The sequence below is a fragment of the Pinus tabuliformis genome, chromosome 8 (assembly GCF_031772625.1).
Source record: "Pinus tabuliformis cultivar Carrire ecotype Pingquan chromosome 8, CPIR1, whole genome shotgun sequence".
Lineage (NCBI taxonomy): Eukaryota > Viridiplantae > Streptophyta > Pinopsida > Pinales > Pinaceae > Pinus > Pinus tabuliformis.
Genome location: NC_142294.1, coordinates 1333075394 through 1333093703, shown reverse-complemented (window position 1 = coordinate 1333093703; position 18310 = coordinate 1333075394). Strand labels below are relative to the sequence as shown.

Genomic DNA, 18310 nt, shown 5'->3' with positions numbered 1-18310 from the left:
TAGTGCCACACAAAAAGGCATGAGACTGCCTAGGCCTACACAACATTCATATCGATAGAATACTACCTAGGTGGTAGTGCCCATAATTGTTAGATTGAAATTGGGCTTAAGTGCTCATTTGAGGTCGATGAGTCACTTAATAAATTTTAGGTCAAAGAGAAGAGAAGTGAAGAGAAGAAACTGGATACTTGCCGACAGGAAACCGATCTAGTGTGTGTATGGGATAAAAGTGAAGAGAAGCCATTGGATGATTGAGGATAAGTAACCGATCTGGTGTGTTTACGTGACAATAATGAAGAGAAGGCATTGGATACTTGCTAATGGGAAACTGATCTGGTGTATGTATGTGATCAAAGTGAGGAGAATGCATTGGATACTTGCCGACAGGCAATCGATCTAGTGTGTGTACGTGGTCAAAGTGAAGATAAGACACTAGGTGCTTTCCTGATAGACTACGAATTCAATGTATGCAAAGAAAACATCAATAAGTAAACCAAGATAAGTATCAATATTTCATGATTTCATGATTTTGTTAGGAATTTAAATTCAATAATTTGAATTATAATGGTTGGTACATGAGCTAACCTGATTTGGCTATAATAGGAATTAAAGGAAAAAATCCAAGTTCACCTCACGAGAAAACTATTGATGAGGTATGGCTTAAAATTTTTGAATTTTCTTAATGATGGAACTTATGGATTCATTTGTCCTATGATGCAGGAAAGCATGAAATCACCCAGATGGGTGGAGGGACTTGGATGCAAGATAATTAGCGTAGTTGAAATACGTCAAATGTGTAGTGGCACAGTGATTAAATATTTCAAGGATGGGGCCACTACGATACACTAACACCAATGATTTCAATTGATTACCATGAAGAATGCTATGACTGTATGGTAGCTTTGAAGGCAAGGACGTGCCTTGAGTTTGAACTCCTTTTGACACGAGGAAGCCTTTCCAAATGATGGATCACCGAAGGGATTGCAAAGCAGAGAAGGGGATGCCTAAACTTAGAAGGTGAGTGACTACATAGAGAAGGGTAACCAGATTTCCCAAGGGACTGAGAAGCAGAGAAGGCAAGGCTGGAAAATGAGTTGGGATTCTTGGTCATGATATGGCTTATTAGAATCATAAGCACATTGGGGTTGTATCAAGAATCAATGAGCTAGGAACTATTTTCTAATGGAACATGAGTACAAGGAACAACAATGTTGAATATTGGAGGAATACTTCCCTCTAGAACGAAGAAAAGAATCCAAGTCGAATTTGGTGTAGCAAAAGCACTAGGAAATTGCAAAGAACTACATGAAGTGGTTGATCTGATTAACATTTTCTTTATAATATGTTAGTTACTAGGCACACAACTATGAATAATAAAGATGTAAATATAATTAAATGTTGTAAAGAGCTATAAATATAAAGCTCCAAGGACAATATGTAGTTGTTTTCATTATTTAGCATGTTTATCTATGTAATGGACAGAGAGCATCGAGGATGGTGTTCCCCAAGGGAGAGGGGTCTGTAACAACCTAGCCAGGAATGGATCATTATGTAACTGAATTATAAAAAAATAAATGGGTTGAGTAAGGGACACAAATTCCAAGAGGTCTGTGGAGGTCAATTTCTTGGGAATTTCACCTTACTTGTTGAAGGAAGAAAAGTCTGAAGTATATGACAACCATTAAAGGATGGTTGTTGAGAATTGAAGGACAAGGATGGTACTTGGAATGGGACTTCAGTTGGAAATGAATTAGCTTCAATATGAGGGACAAGCCCATGTTGTCTTGGAAACCACAACAAGGAAAAACAAACAACAAAAGAATAGGAAAATTAATGAGAGACAGAGTGTTGGCAGGAAACTGTGCAGCTGCAGAAAGTAGAAGGAGAGGAGACTCATTAGGGTGATTTTTAATCGAGGAACACATGAGAGTCATGTGTAGAAAAATAAGAATAGTAGACAAAGAAGAAGATTGAATTCAAAAAGAAACGAGATAGATTCGTAGCGCAAAAGAAAGGAGAGGCAACAAGACTCTAGTTTTTCTTCGAGTATTATGTGTCCTTCATTAGACAGCTAGAGGGTAGAGGCAGTTGGCCTTTAGAACTCCATCTACATTAGAGAGTTGTTGATCAGCTGGTGGGCAGAGGAAGATGTACCTCTGGAGTCCCTGTTTTAGCTGGTAGATTGACATTAATTCTCTTGAGCAAGACCACCTCAGACCCTTGGAATTTAGCTCTCGGGTGACAACTGCAAGTAGCTTGGCTGCAACTTATCTATGGTTGTGTGGAGAGTTGAAGTCTAAAATTCAATTTGTCATCTTCATTATAAATCCAAGATAAGTTCTTTTGTGTGGTTTTCATGTTGAAATGTGAATGATTGATATGCTGATGGTTGCATGACAAGTTTGCTCACTTGCATTTATCTACTGCATGGCTAGTTAAAATGTGTGAAAAAATATAAGTGCTTCATGTCCTTAATGGCCAAAGATAATTATTCTTATTTTTGTGTGAGTTGATTGTAGGTTTCAACCCTATTCATAAATTACTTGCATATGAATTCTAAAAATAGAAAATAAAAAATTGCGAGAGAATAACACATAAAACAAATATACACAGATATTTTTCCCTGGATCCCAAAACCGAGACTACTAGATCGATTTTTCATTATGTTCCTTTCAATGTTAAAATACATATATATACATGTAGAAGCATCCATAAACCCCAATCCATTAACTTTGGATTAGAACACAATCGTAGTTCCCTTGACTGGATGTACAAAATACCATGGACCAAAAACCATCATGCCCAAAACCATGTGCGAAATCCATGCACAAAACCATAGGTAGGTTCACCACAGGTTCGCCCACCTAATATATGGTCCAAAAAAATTCCCCAGGGTGTTGCCCCAGACCTCGTAGAGGGGGGCTACTGCCCCCCCGTTGTGCCCGACACAACGAAGGGGGAACTCAACCCCATCCCTAACCCCCATTTTAACTACTAGGGCTAGTCGTGGAAAGAATATAACACAAACCAACATTGATTCTAAGCCAATTTCAACCTTGAGTGGAGTTTCAATTCTTACATAGGCTAACTGATATATGCAGCTTGGTATCGCTGAAGAGTCATTGTAATCTAGAAATGAAGTTACAATTCATGAGATGACACCATTTATGATGTTCAGCATAAGCTTCTTGCAAATAATATGTGTGTGTTAATCACTTCCTTGCTAATAAGTAGCAAAGAGAATCTTTCATGTTACAGTGGTATAATTACTATTGTTGTAGGTCTTACAACCACTAACATTGTACAAGGGATTGATTCACAAGCTCGAATGACTTAGTATGTGATTCCTCGATTTAAGCACATGTAAAGCCCATATCTCTCATAGATAAATGTTGACTTCCTTTCACCCTTAAGCTCCTATATGATATAAGATGTAATGTCTACACTTAAGAAGAAATATTAGGTTACATTTATGGGATAGAATGGTGTGTTAAGGAAGTCCTGAGCATACTTTGTTGTGATTGAATAAATCATATATATATATATATATATATATATATATATATATATATATATATATATATATATATATATATATATATATATATATATATATATATATATATATATATATATATATATATATATATAGATATAGTACATCCTTGAAGGAACAAAGAAAAGGATCTAAAAAGATATGAACCAATAATATGACAAAGATTAGCATAAGAACCACTTTTATTAATGAATAATGGTTACATAGAGGATTCATGCTGACATGGTCTGCATCTGTAGAGGTTATGCGCATATACAAACTATAATAGTTGCTTGACTATGCACTAGCATGTGAGCTATGTGTTGATTCCAAGGGAAACACCCCTCGCAACCTTAAAGACTCTTAGCCATGTATCAGAGGAATCTCAGCCTTGTAATTTCAGTAGCCTCCATTCTTGCCCCAAGGGCCCTGGTCATGAGGATTGTAAGTCCCTACCAATAGCCAAATGCCTTGGAAACCCTTGACAGGTGCTATAGAGCCACTTTCAGGCCTTCTTTGGAGCATGGAACCCCTAGCATGTGGTTGGAGAGGTGAAGTCCCTTCAGGAGTTCACTTCATGTGCTTAACAGAGCACAACTAGAAGTTTTCCAACGCTGGTATGCATCAAATTCCCTGTCCTTAAACAAGGAATACATAAAGGTTGGGAACTCATTGTAGTGGATTCACCCAAGCTCATGAGGGTTAACATCGTGGAATGATTTAGATTTACATTGGTATAGTGTGAAGGCCTTGAAGTAGCTCTAGATGTTTGCCATACCTTTGAGCTAGAGCCACAATCGAGAATAATCACTTGAGGAAGCTTTTTCAATGATGGAGCTCATCTTCAAGAAGATTATAGAGTTTTATGTTGAAGACATTGCATGAGGGAGAGTCAAATCTCCTCGACTGGGCCATAATAGGAAGCTAAGGAAAAAGGAGTCCTCGTGGCTCAAAGGAGTGAAGCCCTAACCTTATGGAAAATGTTGGATGACCTTATTCCCTTCATTTATCATAACCCTAGGTGGGAAGGATTCCTATTTGAGGGGAAAATACTCCTTTACATGATTGGTCGGGAGAAGAACAACATGGATAGAGAAGTCTTGGGCGGGTTGATTCTCGAAAACTTAATTTAACTAAGTCACTGGGAAGATTTTAATTTGATGAACTCGGGACCATCATTAGAAAAATCCCATAATGGAAATTTCATACCAGTAGCCTAGAGGTCAGAACCCCAAAATCTTGTAACCTATTTCAAAGAGGAGAGTCAGGACATAAGCACAAGGATGACATGACAGATGACGTGTGCCCAATGATGTTTCTATTGGTTGGTGGGTTAGCCCACAACCCATGTAAGCCTAGACACATAACCCATAACATTTCTAAAGGCACAGGCATTGGGGAATTGGGATGATGCCATCTCGGCACTATAACCCCGACAAGTACACCTAGTGGTTTCAAATGGGGCACAAGTTGTAAGCATCGGAAAGGAATAGAACAAGTGGAGCCCACTCGACTATGATAGCTTGGAGGTAATCACTTTGCGTGATTAAAAGAGTCATGCTAAGAATTGGGATGTAAGTTACCGATCCACAAAGGAAAGCATGCATCAATGAAAATGCATCAGGTGGACCCCACACAACACATCATCCCACAAGATTCACCCCAGAGGATAGGAAGAGGGAAGAAAATCAGGCACCAGAATATGGGTGTCGGCCCACATGGCAGCATTTCAGTGGGCCTCAAGATGGTAACCTTGTTAGGCCTTGGGAACCCGGAAGAAGTTTCTTGCACTGTTGATCACACAGACTGACGGAAGAGAGTTGCTCTGGGGGCACACCTCCAAAACTGCTAACCGCTCAGGAGTGGTGTCAGAGCCAGATTGTGGAACCCGATGGTTTTGATTAACAGAAGATAATTGACACAAAACGAAGGGGCTGGAGGACTTTTCTCTCTCTTCCAGCAGGACACATGGTATAATTTGCTTGGATCCTAGGCATGGTTTGAATTTCAAAACACACCCACTTGTATAATTTGACGGTTTTCACACTTCCCCAGCCAGTTTCCACAATTTGAACAAAGAAATTTGAAGGTATTGTAAAATTTCAAGTTGTATTTGATGGGAAAATCACCCCGTGATGGGAAAATTTCCTTTCAAATTCCATCCCTTCTTCGAGTACCCAATAATGGTAGGTGATGTCAGCATGATGTCATCCCGCTAGCCTGAGCCCCGAAGAAATCAACACTGCTCTGGAAGGATTTGTCGAGCTGACTAAGCATCTGATGACATGGGAACTGTCAGAGACTACTCACCCCTGTAGGAAGTTGATTGGCCGATGGACGTTATGAGTGTTCCCACTTGATAGCTTGGCCTGAAAATAATATTGTGGTGGAGGTAAGTAGGCACAGGTAAGGAATTCTCTGGGAGATGAAGCGTTGGGACATAGAGGAATGACAGGAAACCTCATGGCAAAGACGCAACCAATGGAGGTAAGGCCGGGTGATCCCCATGGGACATGTCAACCCGACGTTATGGTCTCGGTAGGTGTGAATGAGGCCTAAGATTATTGCGTCGGAATAGATGGCTATGGGATAAGCGCTATCCCTCGGTCACTTCGCATAGATGCAGACCAGGGGCACAAGGGAGTAAGAAGAGGCTAGGGATCTTGGGGCTTAGCACTCGACCTTTGGTCATTTCACGGAGAAACAAGACTAGTGGTGTCGAACCCATCACAAGGGTAACTCAGCCCACGAAGGGCTTTAACATGCTAAGCACGTACAATCTTATCTAATGGTCACTCGGTGATCCTGAGGAACCACTGGGATTGATCCCGATGGTGGAAGGAGGCATCAACTTGAAGGTAGTTGTAGAAGGAGGTCAAAATAAAACTTGTTATACCCCATTCCTTTGCCTAGAAGAAGGGTTTGGGTACGTTACAAAAATTCTCTACATTGGGAAAACATAACCATTTCATAAATAGCCCATTCCCTCATCATCAATTTCCTAAAACGATTTCCTAATTGGTGTTTTTCTATATTAACATGTGGTAGGTGCAGGTAAATTCTACATGACTGAATCATGTGCTCTTAAATTCCATGAGATTTTCCATTTAAATTTCCCTTGGAATTTTTAGTTGGATTTGCCGTGTTTTTCAACCATGTCATCCCATCCCAAATGATATTTGCCTAATTTTATTTTTCAACTCACACTAGTAAATCCAGTTCCATTTTGAATAATGAAATTTGCAATTCACACTAGTTTCTAGTGTGTGTTATATTTGGCCATGTTTAGTCCTTTAAAAGTTGGAAGGATTTCAGAAATTTTCCTTGCGAGGTTTTTTGTGGGAGAAAAAAACTCACCATATTTCCATATCTAGAAAAATTATGTGCTTTGTATCTAGTTTACATTTATTAAAGAAGGGATTATTTGTGCACTCTTATATAAATGCATCTTCTGAATACCAACTGATCATCTAATGAGTTCAATGGGAAGATTCAAAAAAATACTTGCATCACGATTCAGTATAGACAAGTTACCTGTTTCAGAGAAACCCATTGAAATCCTTCAAATTAGATGAAGTTCGATGTCTTTCAACTTTGATTTTCTTAAATTTACCTATTGAAACAATAGTAGTTAAGAACACACCCCTCTTTAATATATATTAGTTCCTGGAATTCCACCCAAAACACTGAACACAACAAGAAAAATTGAATGAAGTCCTTGCCTCTATGCCTATTCAATGCAGAAGCAGGAAGCCTATGCATACATGAAGTGAAAATTGATTACATGGAGATTGTGGAAGTCCACCCAAAACACCAAATGCAGCAGGAAAAATTGAATGGAGATATTGAATGAAGTCCTTACCTCCATGCCTATTCAATTCAATTCAATACCGAAACAAACAAACAACCTAGGCATACGTGAAGTGAAAATTGATTGCTGGGAGACTATGGAGGTATAGGCAATGTTGACTGTCTAGGTGCTAGTCCCAAATGGCAATTTCTAGTTGGTCCTAGGAAGAAGAAAATTGAGCGATTGGATTGGCTAGGGTCCCACTGCAAGCTCACAAAAAAATTCCTATCGGCGTAAATATTATTATAAAGTTTATTTTTTATATTATATATAGGTACATAGTCTAACTTATAGATGAAATAGACTTTTTCATTAGAATCTGGAAAAGAATTTCAAGAAAGAATTTTATTTTTTGTTGTTTAGAATGTATTTTTGAATGCATAAATGGATTGAGTATCCTATAAACCCTTGGACACTTGAGTTTTACATCTTAAACAACTTAAACTCAAGTTTTTAAAAATCTTTAGCAATTTTTAGTTAAAATTAACGAGAAAAAATGTTGTGAAAAAGGTCATTTCATCTATCTATATATATATATATATATATATATATACAAACTACTATAACACTATCTATAAATAGAATTCATTTAATTATGCCGAATGCATTTTCTCTATGGGATTTCTATGTCCAAACACTGTTCATGCGAGCCAATCTGAACGACCCATTTTCGTCCTCCTCTGGCAGATAAAAAACGTACGTGTGGAAAGGTTTTTGTTGTGGTCGTTGTTTTGTTTATCATTGATGGCGAGAAACTTCTGTGGTTTTTCATCTTCACTGTCCATCTCATGGACCTCAAGCAGCTTGGGCAATATGTGAGCCTAATATTTCACTGCGGTTTCTTGCGCTTCAGTGGTGTTGTCTTGAGGACAAGAAAAATGAAGGGAAGGTCAAGGGCGAGTAGAAGTTGGTTGTATGGTTGGGTACTCAAGCAAATGAAAGTGTTTTGAAAGGCATGGAACTCAAATGTAGCAACAATTCACTTCATGTCAAGGTACAACAAGTGAACCATGTGCGGCTCCATGATGCAGATCAAGGAACTTTGACATTTTAGCAAAAACAGTAATAGATGTTGTAGTAACAGTGCCCAAAAACCAATTTCTAGGGATAAGGTGGTCAAGCTCCACTACAACTAGTTGGTGAACATGAATGTGGAATCCTACCTTCCAGACACCAACTTCAAAGGAATCTGTGTGGGTAGCGAGGTTCTTACTACTATTCCCAATGTTGCCTTAGATCTATTGTCTACCGTGAAGTTCTTGCATTCTACTCTCGTGGCAGCCAATCTGGACAGGCAGGTCAAGGTTTCCAGTCCTCATTTTTCTAACATCATCTTAGATTCCTTTCCACCCTCTCAGGCCTTCTTCAATGGGAGCTTTAAGTCGATTCTTGTGCTCATGCTCGATTTTCTATAGAAAAATGATTCTTTTCTCATGCTTAACATATATCCCTATTATGTGTACATGCAAAGAAATGGAGTGGTGGGATTGGACTACACCTTTTTTAGCCCCTCCCCACTAACAAAGAGGCAGTGGATGCCTATACAATGCTATATTACACTAATGTTTTCAATGCCATGATTGATGTTGGATACTTTGCCATGGCCGACTTGAATTTCACAAACATTCCAATGGTTGTGTTTGAGACAAGATGGACCTCAAAGTGTGTCTAGATTGAACCTCCTACCATAGATGACAATGTCGACACTTATCATAGTAATCAAGTTAGACATGTCCTCAACAACACAGTAACTCCTAGGGATCCTGACATACTAGTCAATACATACATTTATGAATTATTCAACAAGGATATGAGATCAAGTCCTATTTATGAGCAGGATTGGGGACTCTATATGCCGATAAATATCTAGTGTACACATTACATTTAATAGATGTTGGTACAATTCTTTCTAATGACATTGCCATTCAGACTTCTGAATATCAGTGGAAGTGGTTGACCCTAAACTTGTCCAAGTTTCTTTGGATTGGGCATGCAGTCCTGGACAAGTTGATTTCTCCTCTTTTTTGTAAGGTCAACCTTGCTATGATCCTAATAATGTTAAACAACATGCTTCCTATTCCTCTGATAGTTACTACCACAAGATAGGCATGGAAATCATATCTTGTGGCTACCATAACCACTACTGACCTAAGGAAGTTGGATTTTCCAATCCTTGAAAATATAGTGTAGACCCTAGTGTTGTTCAATAGAGAAACATTCCTAGTTAAGTCTGCTAGTCATATGCTCTTGTTTTCACTAAGAGAAGCTAGGTGCTCTCTCAGTGCAAACAAAACTGATTATATATACAAGATTGATGATAAAAGAAGACTGATTAGATACACATACTAGATCCTTTAAGTGCAAAGAGGTTCGTATTGATTTTTTTTCCTCGAGGTAGTTAATAGTGGAAGATAGGAAAAATAAAATTGATAATATATATACATTGGATCTTTTATGCATGGAGAGATTTGTACTCAATTATTTAATTTTGTTGGGAATTTAATAAATCAAGGGAATATATAGGTTTTCACTCAATTATTTATTTTGATCCACTTAGACACTTAATAGATCTAGGGTTCCTATGAATCTGTGTTAATAATTTCATTAGTTTAACATAGGTGGCTTTTAAGTATGCTATGGAGTTATCCAATGAGTTCATTTCTTTAATTTATTTAACTTTATGTGTAATGGCATATTTGAGTCTTTTTTTCCACAATTTACTTTCCTTTGAAGCAAATTTCTTTCCATGTATTGTTTATATTTGTTTGATATAATACATATCAGATAGTTTCAAAACAAAATGAACTACCTATCTACAGAGAATTTTTTGTGATCTCTTTTCTTTCTCGAGCCAAGCTGTCAAAGAAATCAATAAAAGATTAATTGATATAATTTGTTTGTATGTTTTGTCAGTCATGGCTCATGTATTTATCCTGCAAGGCATGAACTTTTATGAGATTAAAGTTGATTGAATGTTTTGGTATTGATCATTTCTAGGTCTTTTCCTAATCAACATTTGTCCAGTATGGGAGAGCTTTATTACTTTCATAGTTGTTGTCCTTCATTTATCTGGTTTTCGTAAAATAAGATCTAAAATGAATATTAATCTTGCTTTTACGATTTTATTTATAGTGGAAACTCAACTTGTTGTTTGAAAAATTGGTTACAATATTGGTGCAAATGGGACTTTGGCAAAGGACACCGACACCAACACCATTATGTTTAAGCAGTGGTGCAGTGCAACTTCACTTTCACATGTTGGCCTATATTTATTTCCCTTCTTCTTTGGACTACATTATCTTTCCAATGAAAATTCAATAGTGCAATGGATTGGAATCATTGTTTCCCTTAGGACCAACAGGGCTAATGGAATTCAATTAGAACCTGATACACGTGGGTTCAACATGGCTCCCAACTCCATCGAATTAAGGTGTGATCAAGTGTCAACCAATACGAAACCAACTTAATGGACGAAATTTCCATTGAATTAAAGAACGAAAATAGCATCGACGACAGCATCTACGCTGTGGGAGACAACATCGTGGCTCCTAGCTTCGACCTTAGCTCCACTGAAGCATACGATCCCGCCATTGACGAGTGGCGCTCCATTTCCGACACTTCAGGAAGGCTTAATGGTAGGAATTTCATCAGGAGGTACTGTAGCCACAATAATTAAAGTGGAAAAATGACCAGGAACTCAGGGAAATTGATTGTAGTTGTATTTCCAAGTTTTGGTGAGCGATATCCATCAATTGTTTTGTTCGAGGAGGAATGCGAGAAGATGCAACCAGAAACATGATGTTTCCAAGAAGTAATTCTTAAGTGTGTCAAAATGCATTCCTTGGGTTAATTATATGTTAGTAATGGTTGCATATTTATAGGGAAAAAATGAGCTGCAGGAAGGAAAACCATTCTAAGAACAATGGACATTACTAGGAGTTCAGAATAGAAAAATTAGTTGGGATTTTTTTTTCATTGTTTATCAAGACAATAATTTCAAGCATACATTATGATAAGTTATTGGGAATCCTCGACATTGGGCATTACATTATGATAAGTTATTGTGAATCCTCGCCATTGGGCATGTGAAATATTCCTTAAGCCATGGAAAAAAAAACCAAAGTTTGTAGGAAGCATTATCACCCACCGCACCACATCACTAACTACAATTTTTTTCAAATCAAAATTAATTTAAAGTGTAAACATAAATTTAGCTTATAACCAAAGTTTGTAGGAAGCATTATCACCCACCGCACCACATCACTAACTACAATTTTTTTCAAATCAAAATTAATTTAAAGTGTAAACATAAATTTAGCTTATATTGTCTATTAACCTATGACCCGTTGGGTTCATGGTTTGGTACAGTGGAATACACAAGTGAAATCTGAGAGAATATCATTGATGCATGGGAAGCATAGGTAGTATGTGGAACAAACTATTTCAACATCTTAGATATTTTATATTTATATGGGTCTTTAAATATGTAAAACATGAAACCAAAACATTGCAGGGAACTATAAAACTATCATCATCAATCCAGTGTTTTCCAAACTCATAATAGATATTACAAATGAAAAATACATTTAATGAGAAGAGAGAAAAATGACTAAAAAATTGAAAGGAAAAGTTTGTCGTTACCAAAGCTCTCCATCACCTCACACTTGGGCAAGCAAGCGCACACACATAGAAAGAATTATGACACTGAAGCTAAAGAATTCTGGGGTTTTTTTGTCAAGTTGAAAGCAACTTTCAATGCCTAGAAAAGAACTATGAGGGATTTTTTTCAAGCTCAAAGAAACTTTCAATGCCATCTTGAGGGAGAAACTACAATAGACGTTGATTAAAATGGTGTTCCCAAATGGTTGGAAGGTAGTTGTAATAACTTTCCTATATGAACATGGAAAGCATAAAATTATAACCACTTAGAGTTATTTTAAAGAACTTCAATGATATTATCTAAAGCATCCCTTTGCATTCCGCATTATTCTCACTCCCTCCTATCGGTGTTCCTTTTCACCTCTCGGTCCAATTGCTAATTTATCGTTATATTAGAACGAAATAATAAAAGAAATTTTTAATTATATTAAATTGAAGTAATATAAAAAAATGATTTTTTTTCTTTATTAAAATCTAATCACACAATTCTCAATAAAATACCAATATTTATAAAAATAACCAATATCCCTACCACATACCACTATGCAATCTTTTTATTATTATTATCCAATTTTAAGGTAGCAGCCAAGCCAAACACCTAATTGGTGTATGAGAACCCCTTGTTTGTGGGACAATGGACCCACCTTCGCGCAACAATTTGACTGCTAAGTCTACGAAGGCATACATACTCTACCCCCCTCTTGTTTTTGAACCTATGACCTCTTAGGAGGAAACATGTGCTCTTAACCATTAGGTCCACTCAAGCTCTATTGAATATTAAATTTTATAAAACATATTATATAAACCAAAGATTCTACTTATTTAATATCCGATGGCCTTGTCCCATAATGTCGTCGAGCATGCAGATCAAAACAAAGGAAATGCTTGGAAAGGGGACAATAACAAAAAATATTAGCATGCTGTCACATTTAGCTTATAGAAATCGATGTCACGAAACCACCATCTATCATTAAAGCGGTGAGTTGGTGTGGTTATGTTCACCTCGGGTCATTGAGATGGAAAGGTGATGACCAATGTCGGTTCTCCATCCTATTGCATATCTACCAAATCATTTTATCTGTTTTGTTATTGTTGTACCTCTGTAGATAATTCGAGGTTAGGAATTATGCTAGAGAATATAAAATGTTTTGTTGGTTTTTAAATTTTTTTGGATGACCAATCTCTAAACTGTTTGAATAGGTGCAATTCTTAATTACTTATGAATAAATATAAGGGTTGATTCTTCACCTCTAAATAGTAATTTATCTTTGATTTAGATGTGCAAGGTTGAAACTTTAGAAACTATATGTTTGTTAAACATCAAAAAGATTATCTAATCATCGTATACAATGTATGTGTGTAAAATGTTGCTACAACCAAACAATATATGTTTAAGAAAATTTAAGGGAAGATGAAAATTTATTGATGTAGAGGAGTTAAATCAAACAAACGATTTAATCAACTAATCTCTGTAATAGATTATAACTTCATGGGGGATTTTATACAAATTTAAACTCAATATTATCTTACCCAGAACTCCCATAAACTTCAAAACATATGCAGATAAAACATAGTGAAAATAATAACAAAGAAAGACATACAAGAACACAATTTAAGAAAAATATTACATCTGAGATCGGATTCCAAACTAAATAAATTTATAAAATAATATCTATTTTGAAAACACAAATATTTCTAAATATAGAGGGAAAAAATAGGAAAATAAAATTGCTTAAGCTGTTTGGCACTAAATTCGAGGCTGTTGTTGATGACTAGGCTTAAAAAGATGCTCTTTTATTTTTCTTTTTTTCCTAATTATGTGTCCAATTCTTCCTCTAAACTTGCCCGTTGTTGCTGAAAGCTTCAAAATTACTCCTATAAAATGTATTTGCTAATGAAATCAATGAGTAAACATATTTTCTCCTATCTTTCCTCATATGGAATGGTGGCTTTGATTAACTTTATGTAAGTCTCATCTACTTCAGTGTAGTTCTGAAAAGTGGGTTTGACTACAAACAAATGTTTGATTTCATGCTTAATCAACAAGTCAAAAGTCAAACCCTCAATGAAAGTGTTCCTTGTAATAGTCCCTCTGACGTTGGAAACTATTGCTTTGTCTGTGGCTATTGAATACAACCTTCACTAGTATTATTACCCTTAAACCTAGCAGTCCCTTTTGATGCAACACATTAAACTTTCTGTGAAACTTTTGGAGGCTGGCTTCTAAATTGTGGCATTTGTTTTCAAGTTGCAGCATTAAATTCCTTTTGATGTGAATCTTTCTAACCTCCAGAATTGTTTCAGTTCTGTCATCTATGTGATATTGTTCGAGCTATTTTTTCTTTTTGAATTCAAAATCTTGATTAATGTTGTTGAATCCTGTCTTTTTACCCAATTATTTCTTAAATTCTGCTATTAATTCCTTTGATTTTTCTAGTAATGTTTCTTGTTCAAATATGTTGGACACCTAATCCTCTAAGGGTTGGTGTGGAAGCTGAACAGCCAAAAGGAGTCGAAGAGACCACTTGGAATATGAATCCAAGGGTCACATCATGTACTATAAATGTATATCATTTGTTAATAATAAACGTACTCTCCTGTTTATCATTCATATTCTGTTACTACCATGTGTGTTTAACATGGTATCAGAGCAGGTTATCTCCTACCTTGCTCAATTGTGAGCCACTTGTTTTCTGTGGCCTTTTTATACATCTCAGTCTCGTACCTCTATTCTAGACTGCCATCTCTGTCAAACCTCTATTGTTGAATGAGTTGGTCAAGAATTGAACGTTATAACATACCTTGAATTTTGTGAACTGCCTTAAAACGCTGCTCTCTGTACCTGTCAGTTTTTCCTATTCGCCGCCTCTCAAAGATCTGAATGTCCATTATTCTTCATATGTTCATTCTTGCCTGAACTTGAGCGTTTTCAATGTACGCCTGAGCTAACGCTCCATTAATTTGGCCTTTGTCAGAAATCTATTTTCTTATTGTTGTCAGGGATGGTTTCTATTATAGATTTTGCCTTGAACAACAATACGTCTGACCTTGTGCTCGTTGGCCTTCTCTTAGTGCTATCGATGTTACTCTCTATCTGCCCTCTACTCATCAAAAATGCTACCATACCCTGTCTGTTTGTCAGCACTGATGCCCTCCATCATTTCTCTGTTTGAGAGCCAATACCTAATTCTTCCTTAAAGAATGCTCTTGCTAACATCTGTGCACTTGATTGTTTCTCTATGCATATACTGTATGAGGTCGATTAGGGGTTCATCTACATGTCATTCTAACCTATCATTCCAGAATTCTCCATCTTCCTGCTACAAATCATTTGTGTGCTTTTCTGTTAGCGCTGCATAATTTTGGTGTTACATTGAATCATAGCCTGATCACTGCGTTCCATGCGTAGAGTTGAAAGGATGCATTGCATGGTATGTAAATTTTATGTTGGGAAATATGCATTAAGGCTGGTTTGAATGGTTTGTGGTATACCTTACCATTGTAAAATCTATTTCGGTTACCATATTCTTACTGTTGCAGCATTCGGCTTAGCACCATACCACATCGTATATCATCATCCCACCAAACCACCGTTTCTCTCTGTCTCATGTGTTTTTTAATATATCTAACGTTGTATTACACCGACTCCTCCTCTCTCTAGTTTTACAGTCTATCCAAGGCAGTATCATTGCAGTTACATCATACCATCAGCCATAATCTATTCATTTAACATTGTCATGACATTAAGTTGAATGTTGTCATTGTCCCAGCATTAAGTTGAAAGTTGTCTGATACGTTGTGCCTCCCCACGGCTCTCATGCAACTGTATTCATTTAACATCATGTATAAACGTTGTGTATGCATAGTTTCATGCCACCATTGGTAAATCTGCCTCCCATTGTGGTATGATGAACTAAATTATTTAAAAAAAACGGCTATCTGAGTTTGGAGAATCAGAAGCACCGCAGAACAGCTTCGCAGCGGCATGGAAAGTAGAGAGACTCTACATTACGTCCAAGGTGGAATCGATTGAATTGAGTTGGAATGCATAGTTACAAAGATACTCTATAGAAGCTGAAGCGATTGAGTTGAGTTGGAATGCATAACTGCAAACATGATCTTTGTATTCCACAAAGCCCAACCTATTGAAGATTTGATGCGGATGAGGAAGGAGGCACTGTTGATTAATCCTGTGGTTCTCTTACGTTACAACTATTGATTCCCATTTTGAAACAATTCTTGGACCTGCATATAACATCTTTGGTGGTGGAAGGCGTATTCGTGTTTTGGGCAAGAATTGATTATTTTGCACAGGAAATGGTTATATTCATATGATATTCATGTCACTGTACGTGGAGCAAAAGAACTGTTGGGGACCTCCTCCGCGTGTTGGGCTGAGCGATTTACTAAATGGGCACATTGGCTACTGTCCTTCCACATCGATTGTAGAACTTGTTCACACTTGTTGATGGTCTTCGTGATTTGTTGATGACACATTTATGATTTGTTGTATTTTCCTCCAAATCTAATAAGCAATTATATATAGTCATGTTTCTAAAGGCTTTGTGGTCTTTAGAAGAAGCTAATAATTGATATCTAGATTCACGCTGTTGCAAAAATCATATGATTTTTTTCTTTTTAGGAATTGTAGGATGTATGATTTGATTGAGGGGCTGCCAGATGCATTTTCACTTCAGTGCCTAGCGCGTGTGCCATTCACATTTCATCCTCAATAAACCAACTGGAGTTTACAAATGTTGGATTGATAGTCTGCGCAGAGTGAGTATCGGTTTGACAAAATTGGTACATTGGTATGTAAATCAATGTTAAAGTCGCACACTAGACCCATGGAACGTGCAGTACTGTAAACTTCTGGTGGTGCAATATATGGTGAAGGTCAAGTTATTGGATCGGATGCCCGCTTGTTTCATTTGGTGAAGTAATGACAATGCCTCCTCAGGAAAGCCATGCCTTGCATAGGCTGCCATCATAAGATTCGATGAGCACCCATCTCGTTGAATCATTCGATTGAAAACTCTGTGAGCGTCTGCCAACTTTTCACACTTAACATACATTTTAACAAGTGCATTACGTAAAAGATTGTCTGCTTTAATTTCAATCTGATTAATGTGAGCATGTAGTATTTTGGCTTCTGGTAAAGCTTTGTCCCGAATGCAAGCCTCCAACAGAGAAACATATGTAGAAGAATCCATAGAGTTGTTCGTAAAGTGTAAAATATTTAGGGTTTCATTCAAGCAACCTTGTTTACACAATATTCTGACATCGATCAAAGGAAAACTATTGCCATTGGCATTGTATTAGAGTTTGGAGTGCATTGAGGTCCTCACTGTTTTACTATTTTTTTTGAGGTTAAAAAAAAATGGCTCCAAATGGTGCAATATTAGAGTTACTGGACAATCTAATACTCTCTACTATGGATAATACAATCAAAATCAGCAAGGATTTTCTCACCTATATTCACAGTTGTTTACAAGATGTACATGACAAGATTGAATTTTTGCAGCTTGAATCTCAGCTACAACAAGCAGAATTACAACAATGCAGTCGTCATTCTGAACCTGTTTCTATTCATAACAATGAAACAGACTCCCATAAACAACAAGTCAATAATGTTGCAAATTCAGATTCAGTGCCTAATGCAACAACATATTTGCATGCAAAAGAAGAAATTTAGCCTGCACTTCCCAAGTCGGTCATCAGACCTTGGGAAGAGCTTGTCCACAACAATCATAGAACTGGTCTTGGATATGACAAGGACGTGTCCTTTCATATTCTAGACTACTCCAAACCAATCCAATTTCAAAGTGCTGGATTTCTTCAGGACGGTTCATCTTCAGCTGCTCCTCATGACAATTCACCTCCAGCTGTTCCAGATTCTTCCCCTCTTCCACAACAATAGATTGTGAAATGCCAACATTGTGACTGAGTTGGCCATCTGAAAGATCACTATTTTGATCTTCATCCATGTAAGCACTATCATAAAATGATTCATTCTTCAAATAGATGCTTCAAAAACAAACCTGCTGCAAGAACACAGATTCATATTGGATGGATTGCTTCTTGGTAATGGGCATCAACAACCAAGAAGATATTTCAGTCATATGTCTGAACTTGTTCTAGAGTATTGAATATTCTAGAAGTTGAGTTTTCTCCATCATCTCACCTTGTATCTGACAGGGGGAGAAATGATGGTCATCTACAAGCTTCAAAGTCACATCAAGCAAGCCTAAGCCATAACCTGCCAT

At 37.0% G+C, this 18310-nt stretch overlaps 1 pseudogene; it reads left to right on the top strand.

Annotated features, from left to right (window-relative positions):
- The first annotated feature begins 8340 nt into the window (after window positions 1–8340).
- LOC149240393 (glucan endo-1,3-beta-glucosidase 3 pseudogene) lies at window positions 8341–9575 on the top strand (annotated as a pseudogene).
- The last annotated feature ends 8735 nt before the right edge of the window (window positions 9576–18310 follow it).